Below are 25,563 nucleotides of genomic sequence, written 5' to 3'. Positions count from 1 at the left end.
TGTGTGTGCATCGGGGGCCCCAGTATATGTAATTACCCACACGCCTGTACCCTGAAATCTAATGATCATGAGAAAGGTGGGGAGTGTGGTTGTGGGTCAAACGCCCTCCATGTGCGCCCAGACTAAACCGCTCTGCTGTTTCTGCTGATTAGAGTCACTTCGTAATGAGGCCTATTAACATCAGTCTGAAACGGGCATGTTCTACACAGAGCAGAGACAGCAAGGGTCAGAGGTCAGGGGAGGTAAGGGGTTAAAGGTAGGACAAAACTGTGTCTGAATGAGTGTGACCGTTAATGATTTTGATCGTGACCTACTTTTTGAGATTTGTAATTTTTTGGACAGGACAGCTGTAAATGTGAAATCGGGGTGAAAAGTGAAGTAAGATATTCAAATTCTAATTGCATGCAGCACCCTGACCCACTTTTCTGAACTTATGTTGTAAAAAGGACCTATGACGGTTATGTGAACATGTGTTTAGATCTGCGCATCACAACGGTCATGTTTTTTATTCAGGCATGTTAAAGTAGTCCCGTTTTAAGTTCTCTATAATTAAATGGCTTTTCCTGTCTCCTCATCTGGCCTAGCCCCTCCCCTTCGTCCTCTCCTCTCCTCACCTACCCCCACCCGTCACCGGGCCCCTCCCCTCACCTGCCCTACCCCTCACCTGGCCCCTTCCCTCCTTCCCCTTCCCTCACCTGCTCCACCCCTCATCTGGCCCCTCCCCCGTCACCTGACCTGGCACCTCCCCCGTCCCCTCATCTGCCCTACCCCTCACCTGACCCCTTCCCTCACCTGGCCCCCTCACACTATCAGACAGCAGTAACATAGATAGCATTTAGTGGTGATATGTGAGAATGCAACAGGGCGAATTACAAATTGAAACTTAAAACTGATGTGATATTCAATACTGAATGTAAAATGTGAAAACAAGATCGGACTGGATGGGCTTACAGACTGGTTAGTGCTCCCTTGTGTAGGAGGGATAGGATCACTGAGATAATGCAACCCAAGTGTTTTTAGCTCACAGAGAGACAGCAGTAAAGATTAACAGAAAGCCATTTAAACAAAGTCAAAAGCAGTAAAAGAAGAAGTACATTTTGCACAGTGTTGTTTAAAAGGAAGAACCAGCAGTTATATCATCTTGTACACCAAATGTTGTGTATGGAGCGAGATTGGCTTGTGAGGTTCATATTCATGGACTTCCTCAGACTCTCTTGTTTCTGAGAGTAAAGGCCAGCTCACCTCCAGCACACTGCAGTAAAGGTCACCCTGACACCTGGCACAGGATGTTCAAATGTGAGGCCATTTTGTCAAACTGGTAATCGCCACTGCACCATCTGTATGTGTCCACTCAACGACTGTCACTGCACTGGCTCTGTGTCACCACCAGGGGGAGTAGGGAGCTTACTGACAGTGTGGGGAGTTGGCCACCTGCTATTGCTTTGCCTGGAATGTTCCAAAGTATGGCATTAAAGATCCATCCTGTTTATATATTGCATTATTAATCAGTTATAGGCGTTTATAGAAAATTTCCCAAATACATTTCTACTCTTACTTTTCAATCACTACTTTGTACTTTTACTTGAGTAATAATATTATGAAGGGCCTCTGTTATCTTATTAAAAGCGCTGTACCTGTTTTTTACTGTCTTAAAAAAACAGAACTAGTTCATTTTAAATGGTTTGTGTTATTATTCCACACTTACTTTATGCAATCTGAGCCTCCTAATAGGCTCTGTGCACAGCGGCACACTCGCTAGCTCACTATGTCTCAAAACTATCAGTCATTTTTATTAAAATCAAAAAACATAAAATAAACAACATATCAAAATTCAAATTAATAAAAATGTAGAACACCCAATTATTTTTTATATGTTGAATACTTCAGTTTGTGATGTTGTTTTAATCTTAGTTATGCCTCAAAATTAGCATTAGCATTAAGACAAACATCTCTCTTTTTAAACACAGAAGTTCTCATTTTATTTGTGTAGTGTTTAAGATGTTGTCAGTGACATCCACCTGCAGCTCCCTGTCCAGTGTCTTATCTTTAAATATTTATTCATTTTAGCGTGACTCAGCAAAAACCTCATACAGATAAAACTGGACAGGAAGTAGTGACACTAACAGTGAGGCTGCTGGGCGCTGTTGTGAACAGAGCCTATTACTCACTGAACAGCTTTGCCTTGACAGTAAAGCTAACATAAACCAGCATGCTAACGTGCACTTCCTGTTTATTGGGTGATACATTTTTTTCTAATTAGATGCAGACAGCACACTTATTTTGACCTTCAGAGCTGCTTATACATGCAATATATCGTACGTGCATGGCCTTTACTTCTTCTTGCTTGCTGATCTTGCTGATTGCTAATAGAACATAACCCAACGCAAACCAAAAGTAGGAAAAAAAGTTTCACAGGAACACGATCTGTTTAGTGTACTGACAGGCAGCTTGTGTATTAAACTTTACGTATTTATTTTTTGCTACTTTCAAATTGATGAGCTAATGCAAAACCCTCTTCACCGTGATATCCCAGCTGCAATTTATTAAAAGCATGAATAAATTACACTCTTGTGCTGTGTGCGTTTTCGATTCATAAATGGCCTCTATGGGAGTCTGTCGAATGCAGCGCACTAAATAAACAAACACAGTGTGATCTCCAGCAGTTAGCAGCCATATTATCATAAACGCTCACTACATTACATAGTACCTCTCACAAAAGCATGCGTTTTATCATCACATGCAACATTATACCGTGTGTTATTTATGACTTAAACCGGAGCGCTCCATTCACACAGACAACATGGAAACACTGTCCGTCCTGCTCCAGACTGGCCCGCAGAGCACAGCTGGAATAACAAGGGGCTGGTATGAGATAGATGTTTACAGTGAACAAGAGAGCGAGGAGCTGGGGCGTGCACGTGAAGGGTGGATGGTGGGATTAAGAGCGTGCACATGAAGGGTGGAGGAGAAGTGTCCATGCGGGAGGGGGGAGTGAGGAAGAGTTAGGGGTGTGCACGTGAAGAGAGGAGGAGAGGATGTGTGCACGTTAAGAGAGAAGGAGAGCTGAGGGTGCGGCGGAAGGGGGAGCTGTAATAGTGTGCACGTGAAGAGGGAATGGGGGTCAGGGTAAGAGCGTGCATGTGAAGACAGGGTAAAAGTTTAGGGTGGTGCACACGAAGAGTGAGGAAGAGTTAAGGGTGTTCGCGTTAAGGGAGGAAGAGAGCTGAGGGTGTGCACGTGAAAAGACGAGCTAGGGGTGTGCACGTGAAGGGGTGGGGGAGTAAGAGTGTGCACATGAAAAGAGGAGAAGAGCTGAAGGCTTGTATCTGACGAGTGAGGAAGATGAGGGTGTTTTAATAACGTTGTCTACTGTTCCAATATAAGTGCAGTTTCAAGTACTATGTGACATCACTGCCCTGATTACAGCAAGGTGTTTACAAATACCTGACTACACGGGTGGAGTTTGAAGTGTGTATACCTGTTAGACCAATCACTGTTCCTTACCCCACCCCTGCTCTCCCTCCTCACTCTCCCCTTTAGTCCTCCAAGTACTGCTGAGTTTGGGTTTTTAGTCCCACTTTAAGCTTTTTTATATTTGCATAATTCCTGCATTATTTTCTGTATTTTCTATGTTCTATTGTGCACCTCAACTATTGTAACTGGACCATTTTTCTTCTGAATCAATTAAGTAGAGCTGAGTGCGTGCTTGTGAATGGTGGAGAGCAGCCATGAGTGTGCACGTGGAGGAGGCAGGAATGTGCTTCTCATGTACTTGTCATGTCCATATACACAAACATACAGACCATAGAGACATAAGTGCTCTGTACTCACCTCCGCTGCCTCCTTCTGTCATGTAACTGTCAAGGCTGTGCAAAAGCTCCTTTTTCTCACTATAATGGCAGAATAATGGTTTTCTGACATAATGTTTGCAGGGTTTTAGCAGGAGTAGTTTTCAAAGCCACTCTTGGAGGTTAATATTGCACATGATAAAGGCCTATGAGGAATTCAAAGTGCGGAGAGGCTTGTGGGCTGAATCTTATGGCTAACCACAAGGAGGGTTTGAATAGGGCCCAGGAGAGATCACTAAAATACTGAAACATGCATGGATGACATCTAAGGCAGGTTTTTGATGAGGAAACAGCATTATAACATGGTAAAAGCTCCAAAAAGTACAGTAGATTTTTCCATAATACCTCCTCTTTAAATTAACCATGTGAAAGAGTTTTATTTTCGCGTTCATAAACATGCCCCAAATGTGTCCTTAGATATGAGGTAAACATGTTCAAATCAAAGACCATCATATAATTTTACATGTATTATTTTCGTACAGGGGCTGATTTCTGTCTTAACATATTCTTTTATTCATATCCATGGACTTGTACCACTTTGTTTTTGGAAGTATAACATGAAAAAAAAAAAAAAAAAAAAAAAAATCACGGACAAGCCACCATTTTGTAATCTTACTCTAGTGCACACTGTTGTTGTGTATTTTGGCAAGACACATCACTCTCTGTGCCCATTCAAACCACGTATCATGTGTCCACAGCCGGTTATGGCAAAAAGGGCATCTGATGTAAAAACATGCCAAAATGTTATGCAACTGGTTTGTTTGGCGTCCTGATGAAATAAAAGGATTATCATTTATAAAAAGTCAAACACATAATAAGTAACATGAGTGAGGCTTTGACAGGAAATGTTGTTCTACATTTCCTGCATTTTAATCTTGGCCAAGCCTCCATTTGTTGTGAATTGGCACAATTTGGAATAATGTTTAAAAGTAAATATGCAAAACAAAACGATGTCTTTATGCTCCGTTGGAAGACGACCAGAACTGAACGCAACACGGCAATGATAATTACAACATATTTATTCATTTGGAAGACGTATAATTTCTTGGCTCAAACTTAACCATTTTTGGCAAACCACTGTACAAAAGTTGTCAGAAAGTAGTGTGGGAAACTTGTAGTCTAATCTTAATGATCCTAATGTCATTATTTCTATGGTAGATTATTCTTAGCTATTTATAGTCAATTAATCCACATAGAGTAGGACTGCAGATTATTTAACTAATCGTGCTGTCCGCTAGCGTATGAGTAAGTCCCTATGCTCAAACTCCAGTGTACTGTAAAACCATACCTCCATGTCTTGGGGGGCTAGCCTCAGCGCTCCCCCCTCTATGTCCTCTCCTGCTTGGGTCTCTCGTGGCTGATTAGCCTTTAGCTGCGGGGCAAGCCTGGAGACACTGGGCTTGGGCGCTCAAATCCAATCCTCCTGCTTCTATAGTTAGCCGCCGCTCAGCAAACGGCCATTATAGGTGAAGATATCCTCAGGCGCTAGCAGCTAAATGAACATATTCGTCACCGCGCATGGCTAGCTGCGTTTAGTAGTGAGACGCTATTCAGTTTTTATGACTCAAAATGGTTACAAGGAAGTTTAAGGAGAATATAGGAGAATAGGAAACTAGAATAGGAGAATATACCTTTATAAAGATATTTAAAGTGGCTCAAACATAATTAACAGTACAATGAGGTTCATCTGTTGCTGTGATGTGTCAGGACTGCTGATTTAAACTGATTTTGGCAGGATGACAGCGCCATCTGCAGGCTGACTTCACTTCAGGACAGTATCCCAGGTGTGTGACAGTAAAAAGGCCCCCTCATCCTGGTTTAAAGTCCCGTGGGCACGTATTTCGATTGCCTCCTTAATCCAGTGACGATGTTTGTTGTCCTGATGAAAAGCGCTAATGAGCAGTCGAAACTGCCAGGTATGAAAACAAACTAAACCTTGGTCTGAAAAAATCTTGCCTTGTTATTTCTTGTTTTACGGGTGTGGTGAAGTTTGTAGTTTTATATCGGGCACAAAATATGACGTACATAGAGGTGATTTCATGACCATATTAGTGACATAGAAAGATGTATTCTGTTTCAAAAATCACCGCTGCTTTCTGTATTTTTGTACTTTTCCTTTCAACGTTTTTCCACAAACTGCCATCTAACAAATGTAAAATGATGATAAATATTTAGTACAGGTACAAACCAAACCAAACTAAGGAATAAATAGAAAAATCATACTAGTTACTATATGAGCTACTTGGATGAGGGGTAAATATATTTAGAGTAAACCTTTTTATGGACCATATCTGGATGAGAAATAAAAACAGGAACAGATTGCAACTTCACTGGAGGCATAGTGGGTTAAGTGTCTTGCCCAAGGATATAACAACTGTATGCCTTGGTGAGAAGTGGAATTGAAACATTCATATTTGGATCAGTGGATGAATGCTTTTCTAACTGAGCAGCTATGACCCTGGCAAAATATTATTTGTCAAATTTCTAAAAAAAACCAAAAACCCAAAAAACAAAGTAAGTGAACTAATCATGCTTAATAATTTCAGTAATAAGTTTCAGCGTCTCTGCCCTGTGAAGGTTAAGTGGGTGGGACCTGGTTGGAGATCCCTGATTGGCGAGCTGGCAGCCAATCAGAGGAAGGAGGGGGACTTTCAAAAGGAGAGCTGTGTTCTGCGAGCTCTCGATCTCTTTTTCCTGTCAAAGTTAGAGGATGCTAGCTCGGTAATTTTGTTTGAGAGGCTGGTTCAGGTTAGTATGTACCCAATACACTTTACATCATGTAGGTTTATTTATAGGTTTGTTTATTCAGTTGTTGCCACTCTTGTTGTTTTATCATATCAAAGCCTTTTTCAGATTAGTTAGATTAGGCTTTTGATTTCTTTCTTAGTCCAGGCCATTCAGTTTTGTTATACTTTGATTTTGTTCTGTTGGCACACCTGGCACGTGCCACCTCCCACCATTTTATGTAAAAAAGAGTGTTTTGGCTCTGGAATAAAATATCCGAACATCTGTTTTTGATTCCTTTTTCTCATTATAATTGTTTTATATTAGTTATGTCTGTTTAAACAAGAGACATAACATGTAGCAAATGGTGACAGCGAACCATCCATCAGTTATGGTTGCTATTGCCTCCAGCAGGTAAGATATGCCACTTCCTGTGACAAAAGTTTTTTTTTAATGCTACAAACTATTGTTAAGATTATAATATTTATGTGTAAATGGTCTAAGTTTTCGTTGAGGTTGTTCGTGATATCTGTGAGTTCAGAAACTCAAAAGAATCCATCGTAACATTCTCCCGCTGGTGCGATAGGATGGGCTGGAGAATCGACCAATTACAGAGCAGTATTGTGGTTTATGCAGAAGCCAAAGTGAAGTGCCCAAACCAAGCCCTGGGGCCTAAACGTGGACGCCCATTGAAGTCAATGGGCCGTGCTCAATGGCACATGTAGTGTCTTTAGCCTTTAGCGGCAGTTGAGTCCCCCATGAGACCCTTCCCGATGAGAGCAAAGGAGGCAAGGGAATAATAAATAATAAATTATAAATTATAATGTTTCTGTCTCCAGGAGCTTCTGAACCATCTTTTAAACCTGTGGGTGGCTCATGACAGTTGTTTACATCGCTCACATGCTCGTTTAGGTCGTACCACGTGACCACTCTAACCAATCAGCTCTTGAGCTCAGCTAGAGCGGACATAGAGTGTAACTGAAGCTAATGATTTTGAGCTGAGAAAAAGTTTGTAATGATATGAAAAATTTATTTATCTAAAAACTGGTAAAAATCGCCACAAAATTCAACCTTTGTGAAAGTTGTAGGAGCCCTCTCAGCCAAACATGGACAGTTTATGATTACATTGTGCTCTACGAGAAAAATCCTTTCGGGCAGGAGGTATTTTTTCGTTGTAGTACCAATGAGTGGCCACTAATCCAACTTGCCACAGCTCTATCTAGTAATACCCTATCCAGTTATTTTAATAGATCCATCTTCCAACAAACTAAAACAAGCATGGCGGCACCGTCAGATCTACTTCAGCCTATTTTAGCAAAAATACGGACTATTTCGCGAAATGTGCAGAAGATAAGGAGTAAGATTTTTTTACTTTTTGTGCTGCTTTGACCCATTGTTGTGACACTTCAATCAGCTTGAAGTATTCATTCAACTGAGGTTGCCCTTTTGTTAAAAAAAAACGTTAAAAATACCCCAAAAAAACGTACGTGCTGGTTCAAATAGCTGTTGTTTTTCTGGCCTGCTTTCTATTACACTCTTCTGAACATGAACACGGCAAATGCACTTTTCATGTAGGCTACTTCAGACTCAAATGCATTTTAAAGACGAGAGGTTTACCGTGTCCAATAATACATACAATAGGCTCTAACAGATCAAAATCCAGAACTGTCTTTTACGTCTTAACCCTTTTTGACCTATCTTTTGTCCAAACCCGCTTGTCCTGCACTTTACTGTAATCCCATTTCTTCCATTCTGAGCCGTGGACAGCGATGGCTTATCCCCGTCACAACTTGCCCCATCCATTTGTGCTGCTGTCTGTTAAACACTGGGAGAGCGATCCGCCAAGAGGGACATGGAACTTTCTCTCCGCGCTGACACAATCAGGTTTGTACTCTGGGATTTCCTAAGACTATAATAACAAGCTTACCCCCCTCCCTCCCTTCACTTTTGGGATGGGAGGTTGGATGATCCGAGCGTTCTAAGCACATGCACACGGTCTCTCTCCCATGCAGATTAACTCCCGCGTGGGGGCCAGATGTTGCTGTCGCCCGCGGTGTCTGTGGAGATGGGGGTTGGTACTGCGTGGTAGACCCCCCCCCCCCCCCTCCCGCTGGCTCGGCGTTATCACCGGACACCATAGTTCTGCCTGCAGGCTTGTGTTGACCTTTAAGGGAGGCGATGTGTGGACATTGGCGGGTTTATGATGGTGGCTTGATAAAAGAGAAACATTGTAACTTTGTCTGGGTTATTTTTCTCTTCAGAGGTGGGTGTATTCTTCAGTGTTATTATATTTGATCTGTGCGTTTGACCCGTCCTTGTGTGACGCCTATGCAGCCTGTCTGGAGCAATGGCTGACTATAGTGTAGTATCATGGGACAAATATACAAATCTTGAGCTGGGATACTGATCTGGAGGAGCTAGCTGGAGGATTGAGTTACTCGTGATGTTTCACTAGTTACACGGATATACAGCTGGCTAATTTATACGTTAACATGACCCTTTAATAATAATAATAATGCACTGAATTTATATAGTGTGGCACCTCGTTAGCAAGCAAAGAAAAAGAAAAAAAGGTTATGCTAAGGTTAAAGTGAACTGAAAAAGTCTGAAAGGGGAAAAGGTAACAAACAAACTTCCCTAAAGATATCAGTTTATTTGTTGACATATTGGATATAAAAAGTTTAACAGATGGGAAATTATAATATTTTATTTAATATGTGAGTGAACTACTAGTCCAAAAAAACCCATACAAATTCAAATTTTGCCCATTTTGACACTACTCTCATTAATTCATATTTCATAGCCTGACTTTACCGCACTGACACTGACTCCTCATGTAACTTGACAAAACAATATAGCAAGTTTCAGTAAGTTTCTGCAGATGTAATGAGTGGACATTTGAGCTGATCACGTAACCCTCTGATTGAGACACACAGAGGTGAGTTATTCTAACCTGATTTCTGCTGCCGCTGGTCCTCGTCATGTTTCTGTTTGCTTTTGTAACTGAAACAGGACCTGGAGTGGTCGATCAGAGGATGACCTTTCACCTCTGTCAATCACCCACTAAATACCCTCAGAGCCCGCGTCTCGTCAAAACATGTGAGATAAGATTTTTCTGGAAATAAAATAACAAAATAATGAGTGTGGTACATTAAAATAGTTAAAGGGGCTGTACCTGATTTTTACTTTTTTTTTAATGTGAAAAACAGAACTAGTTAATTTTAAACAGGTTACAGTCATCCAAAGTTATTCCTCACTTACCTTATGCATTCAGAGTTTCCTAATTATTAACCGAGATGAGTTTATAAATGCTTTTTACAACTTTCATAGACTTTCAGAGTTTTGCCATCATGGTAAAGTTAGCAACAATTAGCATGCTGGCGGAGGCATTTTTTTGATTCTTGGACAATAAAACTCAGTAGACTTATTTTGAACTCAAGAGCTCCTTAAACAAGTTATACAATACATCTGTACTGGGGAAAGACAAATTCAGTAACAAAAAGTTGATTTAGTGTTAAGTTTCACTTTAATGTTGCAATAAAGTAAATGAGAATGGTAGTGGGGAGAAGATGGAGAGGCTGAGGAGGCTGTAGATTTGCTGTTTCGGGGGACAGAAAAGGGTATATGCATGTAGCTGAAATGGAAAGAAGGAGGACATAGAGAGTGTATCCATATAAAAAACCTGAGAGGTGATTGGTCAAGAGACCTGACATACTAGGCTCTGATTGGCTGCCAGTGCTGACTCCATTTTGTTACTTTAAGTAAAAGTACAGATACAGAGACAAAATTTACTCAAATAAAAATATCACATGAAAAAAATCTACTTAAGTAAAAGTGTTTAAGTACCCGTTTTAAAAAGTACTTTAAGAGTAAAATGTAAAAATATTCCACACAAGTGTTGTTAATGTCTTAAAGTGTGAACGTAGTGATATTAACCCCTCAAATCATGTGGAAAGTACTTTTTACTTTTCAGTCCAGTTAAAAAATGTAGTGGAGTAGAAAGTACAGATACTGCTCTCAAATGTAGTGAAGTAAAACTAAAAAGTACCCACTGCAAAACATACTTGAGTAAAATACAGATACCTAAAAATTCTTCTTAAGTACAGTACTTTACCTCTTGTACTTTGTTACCTTCCACCACTGGAAAACACTATTCTTGAGCGAGCTTTCATTTCATATAAAAATAAACATTAGACACTTAGAAAAGAATGTTTAATAGAAAGCACAATAAAATACCGGATCAACCTCAATATTGCATTAATAACCTGATTCCAGTGGGGAGTAAATGACTGTTACTTTAACCTAATTCTGTCAGCTGTCTGTGAGCACATCCATTCTGAAAACTCGTACAGACAAACACCGAGGCGAGCCCTGAGAGTGTGAGCCAAACACAACATGCACAGAGCTCCTGCAAAGATACAAATTGTTCCCGGTTTCAATATAAAGAAAAATTCAAGCAGGTAACTACGGCAACCACATCCTTAAACAAATGCTAGAATACCACACTGCATTTTCATGTAATTGCTTCACAAGCGCAGACAATCAAATAGGTCCATACAAAAAGGACATGCTGCTCTGCCACATCTGAGGGAAAGTATCATTCTGAACATGTTACAGGCGAGAATCAGAAGCACAGCAGTGACTAGGATCGTTTAACTAGTAACTTTAAATTAGAGCTATTCTGCAAAATCAACCATTAGAGCTTTTAATCATGTTATAGTGGTTTCCTCATTTATCCTCTCACAGCTGTATTTGGAGTGATTTGTGCATGTTTGAGTAATCTTTAATTGCTTATTTTCAAGAAACCATTTTGCTGATTCAAATCCTCATTTTCACCACCACCGGTGCACACCCACTGTGACGTGCGCACTTTGTCTTCAAAGTCTGCTCCCATTGGGCAGTTTTCTAATGCAAAATGTCAGCGGACTTGTGTCTTTTAATAAGTCCTTTCAAATGAAGATTGCGATTTAATATGTGCAAATTATAACATATAACATATAATCCACAGGTGTTATAGATTATTACTGTGTAGCAGGCACAAACACAATAGGTCTGTTTTAAAGCCACACATGTCCATTTTCAGTCAAATATAGACTCCAATAAAAGCATGTTTTTGGGTGTTTTTCTTGAACTGAAAAATGTGAAATGTGAGTACAAACCTAACTATTACTTGGCGTCGTAGAGGGCCCCTCCTGCTTGTTTCCATGGAGATGTTGTTCATTTGGCTATCATCTTCCAAAGTTAACTTGTCGGTCTCCACAGGGAATGTTCCAAAGTGTGGTTTTAACTTTCCATTTCCTTGAAATCATGCAGTGGACGAGCCACCTCCAGAAAGTTGCATAATGTACCTTTAAAGACCTTCAAACTGTTTGAATGTTTTTCTTGTGAATTATTTATCTAATGACTGGAATGTTGTTGTCTGTATGAAAGCAGCTGGCCGCTTTGAAATTTCCTTTGGGATTAATTAATTTTCTATCTAAAGAGGAAAGGCAAAAATATGCTTCACATCACAGATTTATTTTAAATTACTGTTGCTTTGTAATTGTTTAAAGGTGCACTGCGTAACTTTTCTGATCTCTTGGTTGTCTATATGCAGATGTTATTCTTTAGCCTGGACTGTTCCGCAGTATGGCTTTAGCATTTTTTTTTTATTTAATTTTTTTTATAACAGCTGTTTTTATTGCTCAAATATCCCTCTAAAAACATGTTGGTGTCACATCCTTGTCTCCACAGAAATGATGTGATGAAATTACACAATGGATCTTATTGGTAGTGTTTGGGATGTGATGATGTCAGACTGTCAGATGGGGCAAGAGCCAGTTTTTCCTATTGTTTACATTATACTTAAAAAATAAAAATATCCAAAACGTCCATACCTCAAGATATGAACATTAATAACAGACAAATCAGGAGCCTTCTTTCCCCAAGGTCACTCCCTCTAGCGTTAGCAACGGGTTTGACTGACAGCGTTGCTAAGTTCACCCCTATAACTGCTCTAGCCTCAATGAGCTTCATTTGACTGGAGCTGAACGCTATGGGTGACGTCACACTCACTTAGTCCATTTCTTTATACAGTCTATGAGTACAAGATTTTAACAATATTCATTTTAGCTGCTCCTCATCTGTATTAAGCTGCTGACCAGTAGAAAGTTGTGATGTCTTTTTAAAATAGTATGAATAGAGTAATAAATCTAAACATATCTGGGTAGACTAGCATGGGATTTTTCTATTTTCAACACTATGATGGTGAATATTTAATCATAAGCTTTATTTTTAATGCATAAATCACATCATCATGACTGTCCTGAGCTCCTATATATGTCACCAGCAACAGAATATGACAGGTACATAAGAAACGGACCGACCTTTGACCTCTCATCTCTGTCACAGGCCCCTCCCTTAAGAAAGAGCACGCTGAAGAGTGCTGTTGTCATGACAAACCAAGTAACAAACCATCCAAGTATCTTCGAGAGAATCTTGGAGACATTTTGCCGACTTCAAAACAAGGTATCTCCAATAAATGAAACTCTCTGGCCTGTATTTTTTGTTGAAAATATTTGTAACTTCATTCTTTAAAGGTCCTGCATAACACAAAATCATACCTGAAGTTGTGTTTGCTTTCATTCACACAACCTTTTATTATTTGTCTAGATCTGAGAAGCTCAAAATACTCTGTTCCACCTTGTGATGTCATGAAGTGGCAGTTTTCAAATTAACAGCTCCTTTTACCTTTTCTTCAGTAGAGATTGATAATTCTAGGGCTGAAATTATATGATTTTAGTGAAGGTGTATGGGGTTTAAAAACACAATGGAGCACTTCCTGTATTACCACATGACATCACAAAGTGGAACAGAGTGTTTTATATTTGAGAGGTCTGTTTGTGAAGAGGAAACAACATTATAACATAGATCTGAAAATAGTGTAATATGGGCCCTTTAACATCCAATCTTCTTTAAATGTACAGTATTTCTGCTTTTATATATGGCATTTAATCTATTTGTTATATTTTTTTTTACTTCTCAAAAACATATGCATCTAACCTGTAACCTGCTCTTCTAAAATGAGTTTAATGCCATAGCGTGTAACCTTCCAGGAAAAGCAGTAACCTCATTGAGACCAGAAGGTAATAGAAAATCCTCCAGAAAAGTTACATAGTGAACCTTTAAAATACATTTCTTAAGTGTGTTTTTAGCATGTAATCAATGACAGTATTTCCAGTGTATCCTCCTATGACCGGAGCTCTTGCATGACATGCTTTATTAATTTCTTTTTGTTAGTTGGGCTGGCTGGGACCTGATGAGTGTAAAAACAAACAATTTTCTTTTTACATTATGTGGTTTCTGAGAAAAGTGATGTGAAACAAATATCCTCATATGTGGACATTTTAATCATTTTGACAAAACATTTGAATAATGATTTTCAAAAAACTATTTATTAAGACCCTGAACACAGCAACATTTGTCCTGAGTAAAAACAAAATGAGAAACAACAATTGTGCCTCTTGGAACAATGTGTCTCATGTGAAGAGCTGCTGATGGGAGCAGGAGACATAGGCCTTTATAAAAATAAAAAATAAACATATTCTGAATATTCTAAATTGAACATTTTTGCATTGTTGCTGTTCTTGTTTCTTGTTTGCTGTTTTTCTTCTTCTAAAAATTTGTGTCGTTGTTGTGTCCTAGACAACGCAAAATGTGTCCACATATGTGAGTGCGACATCACTCATAACGTTCAGCTCCAGTCAAATGAAGCTCATCGAGACTAGGAGTTATAGGGCCGATTTGGAGCCGTGAGCATCGTAGCAACCAAAGAGCCAAAGTGGAGTGAGACTTTTGAAGGTAACGCCCCTTTCCGTCCACACCTCTGGTTTAGCAGGGAGCAGGTGCATAGCAACGCTGTCAATCAAACCTGTTGCTAATGCTGGTGGGAGCGACTTCGGGGAAAGAAGGCGCCTGTCTATTATTAATGTTCATATCTTGATTTACAGATGAAACAGCAAAATATAAACACCAGGATTATGTAGAGTGGGTTAATATGAACATTTTCAAACCAAAATGACGAAGCTCACTGCAGTTGTTAAAGAGAGAGGTGACAGTTTTACAATGTAAAGTGAATTGGAGCCAGAGTCAATGATCACTTCCTATTTGGAACGTAGCGGCTAGCAGGTTAGCTATGTCTATTTATATATACAGGCTGTGCTAACAACAAGCTAACATGCACTTTCTGATTATCGTACAATCATTTTCTAATTAAAAGCAGACATATTTTGACTTATATCATATATATGTACTGAGCAAGACACATTTTGCTCAGATACACAGGAAAAAGTCCAGGTACAGAGTCTTTAAATCTCAGTTGACCCTAATCCTTGTTGAAGTATCGTCTCTGTCAGTCAGTAACCATAAACTGGCTGCATTTTATTACATTTCTTTTTATATGTATTATAGATCTTTTTAGTTTCGCTTCATAATACATTTCCATGTGTTAATAAAACTTGTGCTGGTTTTAAGGGCACTCCAGGGGTTAGTGCACAGATGTTTAGTGAGGACAGGAGGAGGGAGCGTTCACTTGTACAGCGCTCTGGACCCACTTTGAACTCAGAACATCCAACTCTCGTGTGTCAGATGTGAAACTTCGGAGTCTATTAATATAACAGTAGAACCTCCTGGACCTTGTTTATCACGGGCAGGTTTAAACATGCCAGCTGGTACCAAATCTAACACACTATCAAACCTGCAAATAGAACGACAAGACAACTGTTAAGCGAAAAAAGTAAAGTGAAATTATATATTTGTTTGGCAGTACTGCGTGACATTAAAGGTGCACTGTAGTCTGGTGGAGGGCATGCTACCAGCTTGTTTCCATGGAGATCTTAATGCGTTATTCCGCAGCATGGCATTAAACTTATCTCAATGACACGAATGGCAGACAACTTCACCAGACCGAGTTACAGGTCAGATCTGTGGAGAAGTGAACCCACTCTCTGTAAGAATGCACGTTTATCAAGATATTCAGCAATAAAAATCTGTTATAAAAATATAGACAGGTTTAATGCCATACTGTGAAGCCTTCCTGGTAGAGCAATGACATCTCCATGGAGAAAAGCAGGCTGCAAACTTCCTACATCAAAAGTTACACAATGAACCTTTAACTTACATTTTTATTTGTATAATTCAGGAAAATCTTTTCCTGAAATCTTTTGTAATGTAATGTAAAAACAGCTATTTATGAAAGAAATGAGACTGAATAATGTTGCCCATGTTTAAACGCATTTTGTTCAATGAGAACCTTAAGGAATGAGCAGCCAGGAGCAGACAATTTTGCTGTTTGATGAGAACCGTGATTTAACAGCTGCTTAGTCCTGTTCAAAGCTATTGTCTCTAACATGGTTTAAAATCGGAGTGGGACAAGTGGGTGGGGCTAACAGTTAATTCTGATACATGTTCTTCACGCATAGTTAAATTGAGGTTACAGGCACTTTAATCACTTATTTCCATACTGTCGATCAATCACCGCCCCTACACGTTCACTGCTCTGTACTTACTCCTTTCTCAAATTTTACTTTCTTAATCAGTGACATGCATAAGATTTGACAGGTATCCATTGGAGGTGCTGACAACTATGCAGCATTTTTGTGATGATGTTTGCGGAAATCAGCAGACTTGTTTCTTTTATTAAGTAGTTTATGATGAATATTGCGATTTCAAACGTGCAAATTATAACAAAACGATTCATGCATGTCATAGATTATAACTATATCGCGACACAAACACAAAATGTCTTCTTTAATACTAAACAAACGCTAAAATTAACACCCTCTCACTGGTAACTTGCGTCAGCTGAACTGTATTTCATTTGAACTGACATTAAAATGCTTCACTTGTTACGACCAGCTCAGCGAGGAAAGAGGAAGTAACAAGGTTAACTCAAATTATAATTAATTATTTAACAGAAAAAAACAGGTGATAAAAATAATTACCACCAAAAATGTCCCAAAATTTGTTCAAATATATTTTCTACAGATAAATGAAATAAATAATATTCTGCAAAAGAAAACTAATGAATAACTCAAGCTTAAATAAATTGGATTCTAACTAATTACACAAAGTTTGTAATAATAACAATAATCAAGTGTCTCAGTGAAAAACATTAGAAAAGTCAGTGCAGTTAGTTAAGTTTAACAAACAGCTAACAGTGCCTCATCAGGTGGAACTCCTACCAATCAGTGAATCAGGATCCGCGGCTCGCTAACACAATTTGCATGCACAGGCGAAGGCAAGGGCAAAGAGAATACAGGAGCAGCAGATTACATCACAAGAGCAACGTGGCCCGTAACAATGCTGATGTATTCAGTCATCGTAATCCAACAATAAAATAAAGTAATAGTCCAAAAATGATGACACGCAGCACACACTGTCTCATAGCGGAAACAATTTGCTTGCTACACTTGGAAAGGACTAGCCAAAGCAGCCAATTAGCATATTCAGTCATGCCATGTTTGCTAATTTCAGTCCATCTTCTTTGATTCATCCAGGGTTGCGGGGGCACCAGTCTAAGCACACATGCCCAGATTCACTCACCATATACCCTTTGAGATCGAAGGTTATCCACAGAACATTTCTCCACAAAGTCATCAAGGGGACTTCCAAATCAGACGCCCAAGCCCATTCAATATGAAACAAATGCTAGCGCTACACCCCCAACATGTTACTAACGTGGAATTGTAATGCCTTGGTGGTGGTCTGCCCTGCTTAAAGGTGCTGTATCTGAAGTGTAAAACAGAATTAAATTGCAGTGGTCCAATGTTATTCTTCACTTAACCTGTGCATTATTATTGTTTATAAGCGCTTTTGACAACAACTAGCATGCTAACATAACTTACAAATGTGTACGGACATATTTTGACCTCAAGAATTGCTTAAACAAAATATACGTATTGCGGAAAACCACATTTTGCTCAAATACAAGAAGAAAATTGGGTTCAACATTGGCTTTAATCAATGAACTTCCTTTTCGTCTGTTATGATCATCTGTATTTATTTAACGTCAAGAACATCCCAAAACTTGTCCTGATTTTAAACTCAGTGTAAATAAATGCACCTAAACCTTTAGCTTGATTCCAGCTGGCCCAAACCCTCTGTTCAAACATTAGAAGAACAAGAGAGAGGGACATGGAGAAGAGGATTTGTGCGTGGTAATGGAGAGATTTAAAGATATATACATGGTCCACTCCGCTTCAGAAGACAAATCCCGTCTGGGGTGTTCCTCATGCTCAGACAAGGATCTCCAAAGCACCAAGAGGAGGTCAGAATTGGCTTAGGATCTCAGGTGTTTTATAGTTCTTTTTACAGTCCCGCTCTGGCAGAGGAGACATCCACTGACGCTAGTATACCTAAGTGAACTCAGCTGCATAAATAGACAGAGGAAGCAGCAGTGAGAGCCAGACGTGGTTGATGGTCTATCTGTGGCCACAAATTTAGATGAAGATTGGAAATGTATCAAAATAAACACCTTATACAACATGTGTTACTTGTGGTGGTGATTAGGGTTTGGAAATTCGAAACCACAATTGTTTTAGCAAGATATTTTGTGCTACTTTTTGAGGAAAACGTATAATTGGATTTGACTTCGTATCTGGATGATTTAGAAGAATGGAACGCCTATTAGATAGTTTGGCCAAAATGATCGATGTCCGATTGGTGGGACTTGGTGACCTTACCTGCACGTCACAGTCCAACAATAATGTAGCTGGATCATTTTTGTTTAAGTTTCTTGTATAACTTTTCTGCTGGTTGGATGGAAAAAACAGAAACTTGGCGTAATCATGTCCCCTTGAAAATACAAAAGGTTAAAGGTCCAGTATGAGGCTATTTTCTCATCTATGTTATAATGTTGTTTCCTCATCACAAACAGACCTGGAGTTTCTTTCATTCAAACATTTTTCACACACAAAACCTGCATATTTAGGCTGAGCTCTTCTCTAAATCTGAAAACACTGTTCCACCTTGTGATGTCATGTGGTAATACAGGAAGTGCTCCACTGTGTTTTTAAACTCCACACATCTTCACTAGAATCACTTGGATGATTTCAGTCCTGGATTTGCTAATCTCTACTGAACAGTAAACAGTAAACAGTAAACAGTAAACAGTAAAAGGAGCTGTTAACTTACAGTACAACACTACAGCTTCATGACATCACAAGGTGGAACAGAGCATTTTGAGCTTTAGAGATGTAAACAGACTAATAATAAAATGTTACTCAAACATGTGTGAATGGATTGGACCTTTAATGCTCTGGGGTAGGACGAGAAACAATTCCAGAGATTAGGTCCACAAGAATAACACAATGAGATTTTGAAATTATTTATGTTAATCGTGTGGTCCAATTCACAATTCTGATCTCACAATTTTGGATTTATCATATATTTCTGCTGTCATTGTAAGAGTTTCGGACCTACAGCTTCTCAAGAGGAGGCAGTACGTAATGTAAACACATGGGGAAAAAACTCATTTTTCAATCATTTTTCTCATGTGCGCAATTTGATCTTGTCCCATACCTATTTAATGCAATACTGAGGAACATTCAATAAAAAGCAATAACATTTCCATAGAGAAAAGCAGGCAACAGCACACGATTCCAGACCAGGGCCCCATCGACTCATATATTTCCAATAATGTCACTGTTCTAATCATGACCATATTTCACTGTTACAATGTGGTCACTAAAATAACTCTATCACAACGTTCAACTCAATTACTCAAACATAATTACATTTTTTGTATGTTTATATTATATTTTTTACAGTTCATTTGCCCTAAAATGTCTATATAAATCACTCACTTACAATCTGTTAATTTAAATTCCTTATCCTCCAGTGTAAATAATCCAAGAGGTGTTTCCCACGTGGACAGGAATAGATCCCAAAGATATCATCCTAAACGCATAAAAACAATGATTCTAGGCCATTGTGACTAATCTTAAACAGATGTGCGGAGGAGCTCTTATCTGGCTAATATAAACAGTGCATTGTGGAGATGGGGCTCCTCAGGGATCGATTGTGGCCCCCCTCTTCTTCATTTGTATATGTGTAATATGCGTGTGTGTGTGTGTGTGTGTGTGGGCGGGGGGTAATCTTGTTGCTTCATCTGTCTGTTTCACACCACTGCTCACAGCTTCAATGCTTCAGAACTTCCACAGAGACATTTTTGCATTAAGAAGACAGGTTTTTATGAGATTTACAAAGAGCTAGTGTAATCCAGTTAGCAGCTTTGGTGGGATCCATTAGGGCACGTTGTTTTGTCTGTGTTGTCAGCGGAAATAAGGCTTAGTGTTTTTTTATACATATCTTCTTATGGTAGATTCAAATGTTAAATAATGTGCAGTAGCATTGTCAAAAGTATCAGATAAAAAAAACAAAATCAGATATTAAGAGTGTGTTTATTATCATTGTATCAGAATCAGTATTAAGTATCAAGTTTATTCTTTAGTATCAAAATTGAGTTTGAAATTTTAGCACCGTGACAACACTAGTGAACAGTGCGTTAACAAATAAATTACATATTCTGTTTATTGCTTAAATGTTATTCTTTTGCAGTTTTGCTAATTTAATACTAACTCATTTTGTTATGTGTGAAAAATGATGTTATGCCTCACTGAAATTTTTCACCTGCTCTGTGAAGGTCGCACAGGGACAACTGAATGTGTTTTTAGATTGTTTTCGAGACAGTGGGGTCCTGGTGGAATTATACAACTATCTCTTTTAAAAAACAAAGAGCGAGAATCCTATGAACATCGTCCCTGTTCTTAAATGCAGTCCTTTTAAAATCATTTATGCTATTTCTCTTTTAGCGCAAATGTATAGATGTTTTTTCATAATGCGTGCTGCGGTTTCACTCTGGCCGAGATTACCCTTGAAAAAGAGATTTCAAGTTCAGTTTCTTTTTTCTCACCTTGTTACATAAAGGCTAATAAATAAATATCACCATAAACCAAATGATGTTCATGGTAAGCAGAGTAAAATCACAGCAAGGCAAAACAGCAAAAAAGGTTGTTATTTAAATTGCCTTTAGTCTTTTTAGTTGTGGTGAAAAGAAGATCAATTGGGTGAAGAGGTTGAGTTATGCAGCTGCGGTGTATAGATTTATATTGTGTTCAGCAAGAAATGCCTAAAAACATCCGTTACCATGGAAATCCAGCATGTTTGTGGCAGTATTGCAAAATGATCATAGAGATATATAAGCCAAAACAACGTTAAAATGTAAACAAAAGCTGGTGGAACAACCTAATAAACTGCAGAGCCACTATTGGTAAATGCATTTATCTTTCTACAGTGTCAGAATACTTTCCAATGAGGTGTGACGTCACAATCCCGAGCTCTATTATAACTTTAGATATGATTAAATGAGAAGTGTTCAGGGTTCACATGTAAACTGTACCTTATAACTGTAACTGCACTCTTGACACAGCTCAGGCCACACACCAGAACCAAAACGTGACAAGAAAAATATGAAGTCATTACGTTCTTTTCACTGTTGGGTGCGGCACTGTCACAAAATACAAGGCATGGGAATACTCATGAACCTCAGGCTTAAACTCATATATTCATACGATTCTCAGGTCACACAAATATGAGACCATAGTTATAATAATTCATATTTCAAAATGTAACATTGTATCTTTTTATTTACAAATACATAAATTTGGCATCTTTGCATGTTGCTACAATGCTGATGTTTGGCTAATCAGAGCTACGTATCTTCAAACGCTCTGTTACATACAAATGAAAGGAGAATCCAGTGCAACAAAACCACACAAAAGCAGAAAGCTGAATTTTTTAATACTTAACCTTTATCTCACATGTCAACTTTACTCACTAGTTGTTAATTTATGCAAAGTCAACTTGGAGCTTTCTACCATGTTATAATTATGTTCTTCCTTTTTAAAAAAAGGTTTTACATGTCATCCATGCATGTTTGGATAATCTAGTGATCTGTCCTTGCGCTTAAGACCCTAACCAAAGCTCAGCCCACAAGTCTATATCACCCATACTCTTGCACGGCGATTTTTCACAAAAGCAGGATACAAAACAATACACTACAACTTCACAAACCGGATGCAATGTGCAGAAGTTTCATTAGTGGAATGCATGCCTATTGTAACGTGTTAGCATTCTGAAGGGAGAGTGCATTATTAAACATGTTAATATACCAAATACCGTATTTTCAAGAGAATAAAAGGTGTTGATCTGAATATGTCACTTTTTAGTGCTTGTTACCCCATACAAGTGTAACACCCCCTCTTTAAATAAAATAAAAAGTTTATTTGAGACTAGGGCTAGTGCTAACAGCTATAGGAAAAATGACAGGTAACTGACCCAGGCTAGCTTGATAATTAGTGTTTGTTAGCATTACAATCAAAAGCTCCTTATTTACCGGTGGGATGTGGTCAGAGCAATCAAGGCAAGTAGTGCTTGTTCAGTAAAATCTAAAATCTTCATGTGTCAAAAATATATTTAAATAGTTATAAATTATATACAATTATCTATAACAATATACAAATATTAATAAACTACAGGTCTGGGTTTCTGTAATTTGACTCCAAAATGTCTTCGTATATATACATTTAACATGTCAGTAAAAATAAATATACTAATTTGCAATGTAGTTTGTATAAAAAGTGGTGTTATTAACTGTTATCGACAAAATATTGATGTCCGACCCAAAACTGATCGACTACCCATAAAAGTCACCACATGCTACTGCTTTTTACATAGCCTAGGTTACATTTAGAAAGGTCCAAGGTCCTCAAAATGGCAGCTTAAACAGGAATCTAAACTGCATGAACATAGCAAAAGCCTGCAGTCCAACATTCCCACATCTGTCAGCATCATCCATGTCTTAGTCACAAATTCTTTAGAAGTGCATTGTGTCCAAGCAGGTGGTTGTTTAAAGAGTTAAACGTCTATTTGTCACATTGTAGAAATCTGAGGAAGCAGGGAGGACTTTCCTGTACTGTTTAGGCTGACACACACTTCCTCCCATTCAAACAGTAGCAGCACACACACTCACACAAACTCACTGACCCCATGACCTTTGACTTCCGGTAGGCGCGATGGAAACGACTGACCGCTCCACAGCTGGACAATGGTAAGTTCAGCTTCAATATACGAACTATCATCATGTTGGGGATGTGCTGGATAAAATGAGGGAAGGTCACAAAAAAGAGACAGAAAAATTTTGAAGTAAACAAACAAACAAACAAAACGATGACTTTGGAGCCAGTCCTTTTATTTGAGACTCATTTGGAAGAAAAGGCATTGGTTCTTTGGTCCAGTCCCAACAGTAGGTCATTAACTTAAAGAGACATATTGCTGCTTTACAGTTAAACTCTATAACACCCATGGATCATTTGTTATATTTTTGGAGCATTTTAAATAGGATTATTGAACAAAACAGCTTAAAGTGGTGGTATTACGCAAAATCGACTTTTTGAACCCTCCAAAAGAGTGTTCCCTCATCAAAAACAGCGCTTAAGAGGTTTCGTTTGTCATCCGTGCATGTTTGAGTATTTTAGCGATCTCTCTTGAACACTACACTTACAGTAGTTTCAGATAGTGATGTGCAGTAGTTTCATTAGCGGGATGCACACTTATTGTGTTGTGATAGTGCTCTGAAGGGGGAGTGACTTAGTGCGGAGAGTAAAGGGAAGCGGGACTCAAAAAATAAATTTAAACGTGTTGTTAATACACTGTTCCCGGTGAATATAGCATTTTCAAAACAATGAAAGGCAACACGGTGATCTAAATATGTTATGTGTTAGCAGTTAATACCCAACAGAAGTAAAATACCTCCACTTTAATAAAACAAGTCAAGATGTAAGTGTAAGAAAATTACGGAGCCTAACCTTACGGAGCGGGATAAAAGTACAAAGCAGTGAGCATGTGTCGTGGAGGTGAAAACGGGGGTTGATCAGAGCAATGCCGTCTTGATTACTGGAGAATAAAGGTCACTCAAACGTGCATGAATCACTCTAAATACAACTTTGAAAACAAGTCTCCTTTAAAAAACGCTGTCACAAAACCTGAATAACATCGCTTATTCTTTATATATAGAGGCAGAAGAAGATATTTAAATTAGATGTACAGAATAGGCCCAGCTCTTTATTTTTTTTATTAGAAAGTGATTGAAGAAAATGTATTAAAAAAAAAAGAAGCATGATGAAATATAGATTGCACATAGACAAGCTAAACCGCCCCAGCCACATAGAGCATGGCCACGTAATGCAAACTTTTAATGCAGTCGGATGCCTCGGATTTTTCGTTTGTTGTCAAGTGACGTTCCACTGCAATTCTGAAGAGCTGACACTTGATTGACCCACTGAAGCACTCATGTTTCTAACCAAGAAATAAGATGTGCTCAGACAGTGGCCTTACATAGATTGTAGCTACTGTGGCTATAGGTCCAGCTGCAGGTGAAATAATAAAGACAGTGCTTTGAAGACAGGCCCCGCGTCCTTGGGGGAGTGGCAGGTTTTGATGAAGTCTTGGTCACATTTGCAGACTGGGCTTGGCGCATCAGCGTTCACAGGACAGGCTTGCTGCAGCCTGTCAGGGTCAGATCTTAGTCAGCATTTAACAGATGGATATGAAATACATCTGAGGTAACAAAGGAACTAGAAGTAAACTTAAAGGGCCCATATTATGCTGTTTTCTGATCTGTTATAATGTTTCCTCATCACAAACAGACTTGGAGTTGTGTTTTGTTTTATTCACACATCCTAAAACAATCACACTGCAGATTTAGGCTGAGTTCTTCTCTCAAACTGAAAACACTCTGTTCCACCTTGTGATGTCATGTGGTAATACATTCTTAACTCCATACACCTTCACATTTGGCTCAGTTCAGCCCTGGAATTGCCAATCTCTACTGAACTAAAGGTAAAAGGCAGGTGCGAACTGGAAAGCTTCTGCTTCATCACAAGGTGGAAGAGAACATTTTGCAGATAGACATTTTAGAACATTTTTGCAGACAGCCTAATAATCCATGTGTGAATAAAACAAAACACAACTCCGGGTATGTTTTTGTGGAGGTAACAACACTCTTGTATAATACAGGGCCTTAAAACACTTAATTTAGCTAAGAATTGTTGAGGAATGGCAGTACCCAATTTATAAAATGTCTAATGCACATCTCTTGCCTGGGATTCAGAATACACACTTCTTCGATATTTTACGAAGATGTGAGTCTGGTTACTGGTAGAGATAGACCGATCTATTGGTTGAACGATATATCAGGCCGATATTTGCACTTTTTAGCGTATCAGCTATCGGCCTTAAATCACCAGCACAGAGTGATGTTGTGTTTTGGTCAACCTGTTGCCTAAAGAATACACATGATCTTTTATGTGAACCGTGTAAAGCAATAACTGCAGAAAACATGACTACAGCTCTCTTAAATATTTGTGATAAAAAGGGGGCTGTGGGAGAGATTGTAGCAAATTTAAATTACATAAATTGAGGAAAATAATCAAAACCGGCCCTATATATTGGCCCTCCCCCAAAAAATATCAGCTATCGGTTTCTCTGGATTGTGCCATACAAATAAACCTGTCTGGATTCAAAAAAATCAGTATCGGCATTGGCCATGAAAAAACACGTATCAGTCGATCTCTAGTCACTGTCTGTTTTCAAATGGGCTTGATTGACAGGTGGATTAGCCAATCAGGGACAGGCACGGTCTGTCCTTATCAAAAAATGAAGGAAAAAAAATATCACAGGGGGTTGAAAAAAATTGCGGATTTCTGTAGAATATATGAGCAAAACACAAAAGTGCGGTGAAATAAATGAGATTTTATTTGTAAATCACAGGTTACCAATGTGCTCTTTTGCTTCACATGTGTCACTGAAAAAAAACAACAACACAGATTTGATTAGATGATCACGTTTGACCCGTGTTGAGATGCCACAGAGGATGTAGGGACCAGACTGAGAT

The sequence above is a fragment of the Periophthalmus magnuspinnatus genome, chromosome 15, assembly GCF_009829125.3.
Source record: "Periophthalmus magnuspinnatus isolate fPerMag1 chromosome 15, fPerMag1.2.pri, whole genome shotgun sequence".
Classification (NCBI taxonomy): domain Eukaryota; kingdom Metazoa; phylum Chordata; class Actinopteri; order Gobiiformes; family Gobiidae; genus Periophthalmus; species Periophthalmus magnuspinnatus.
This window is presented reverse-complemented; position numbering follows the sequence as displayed.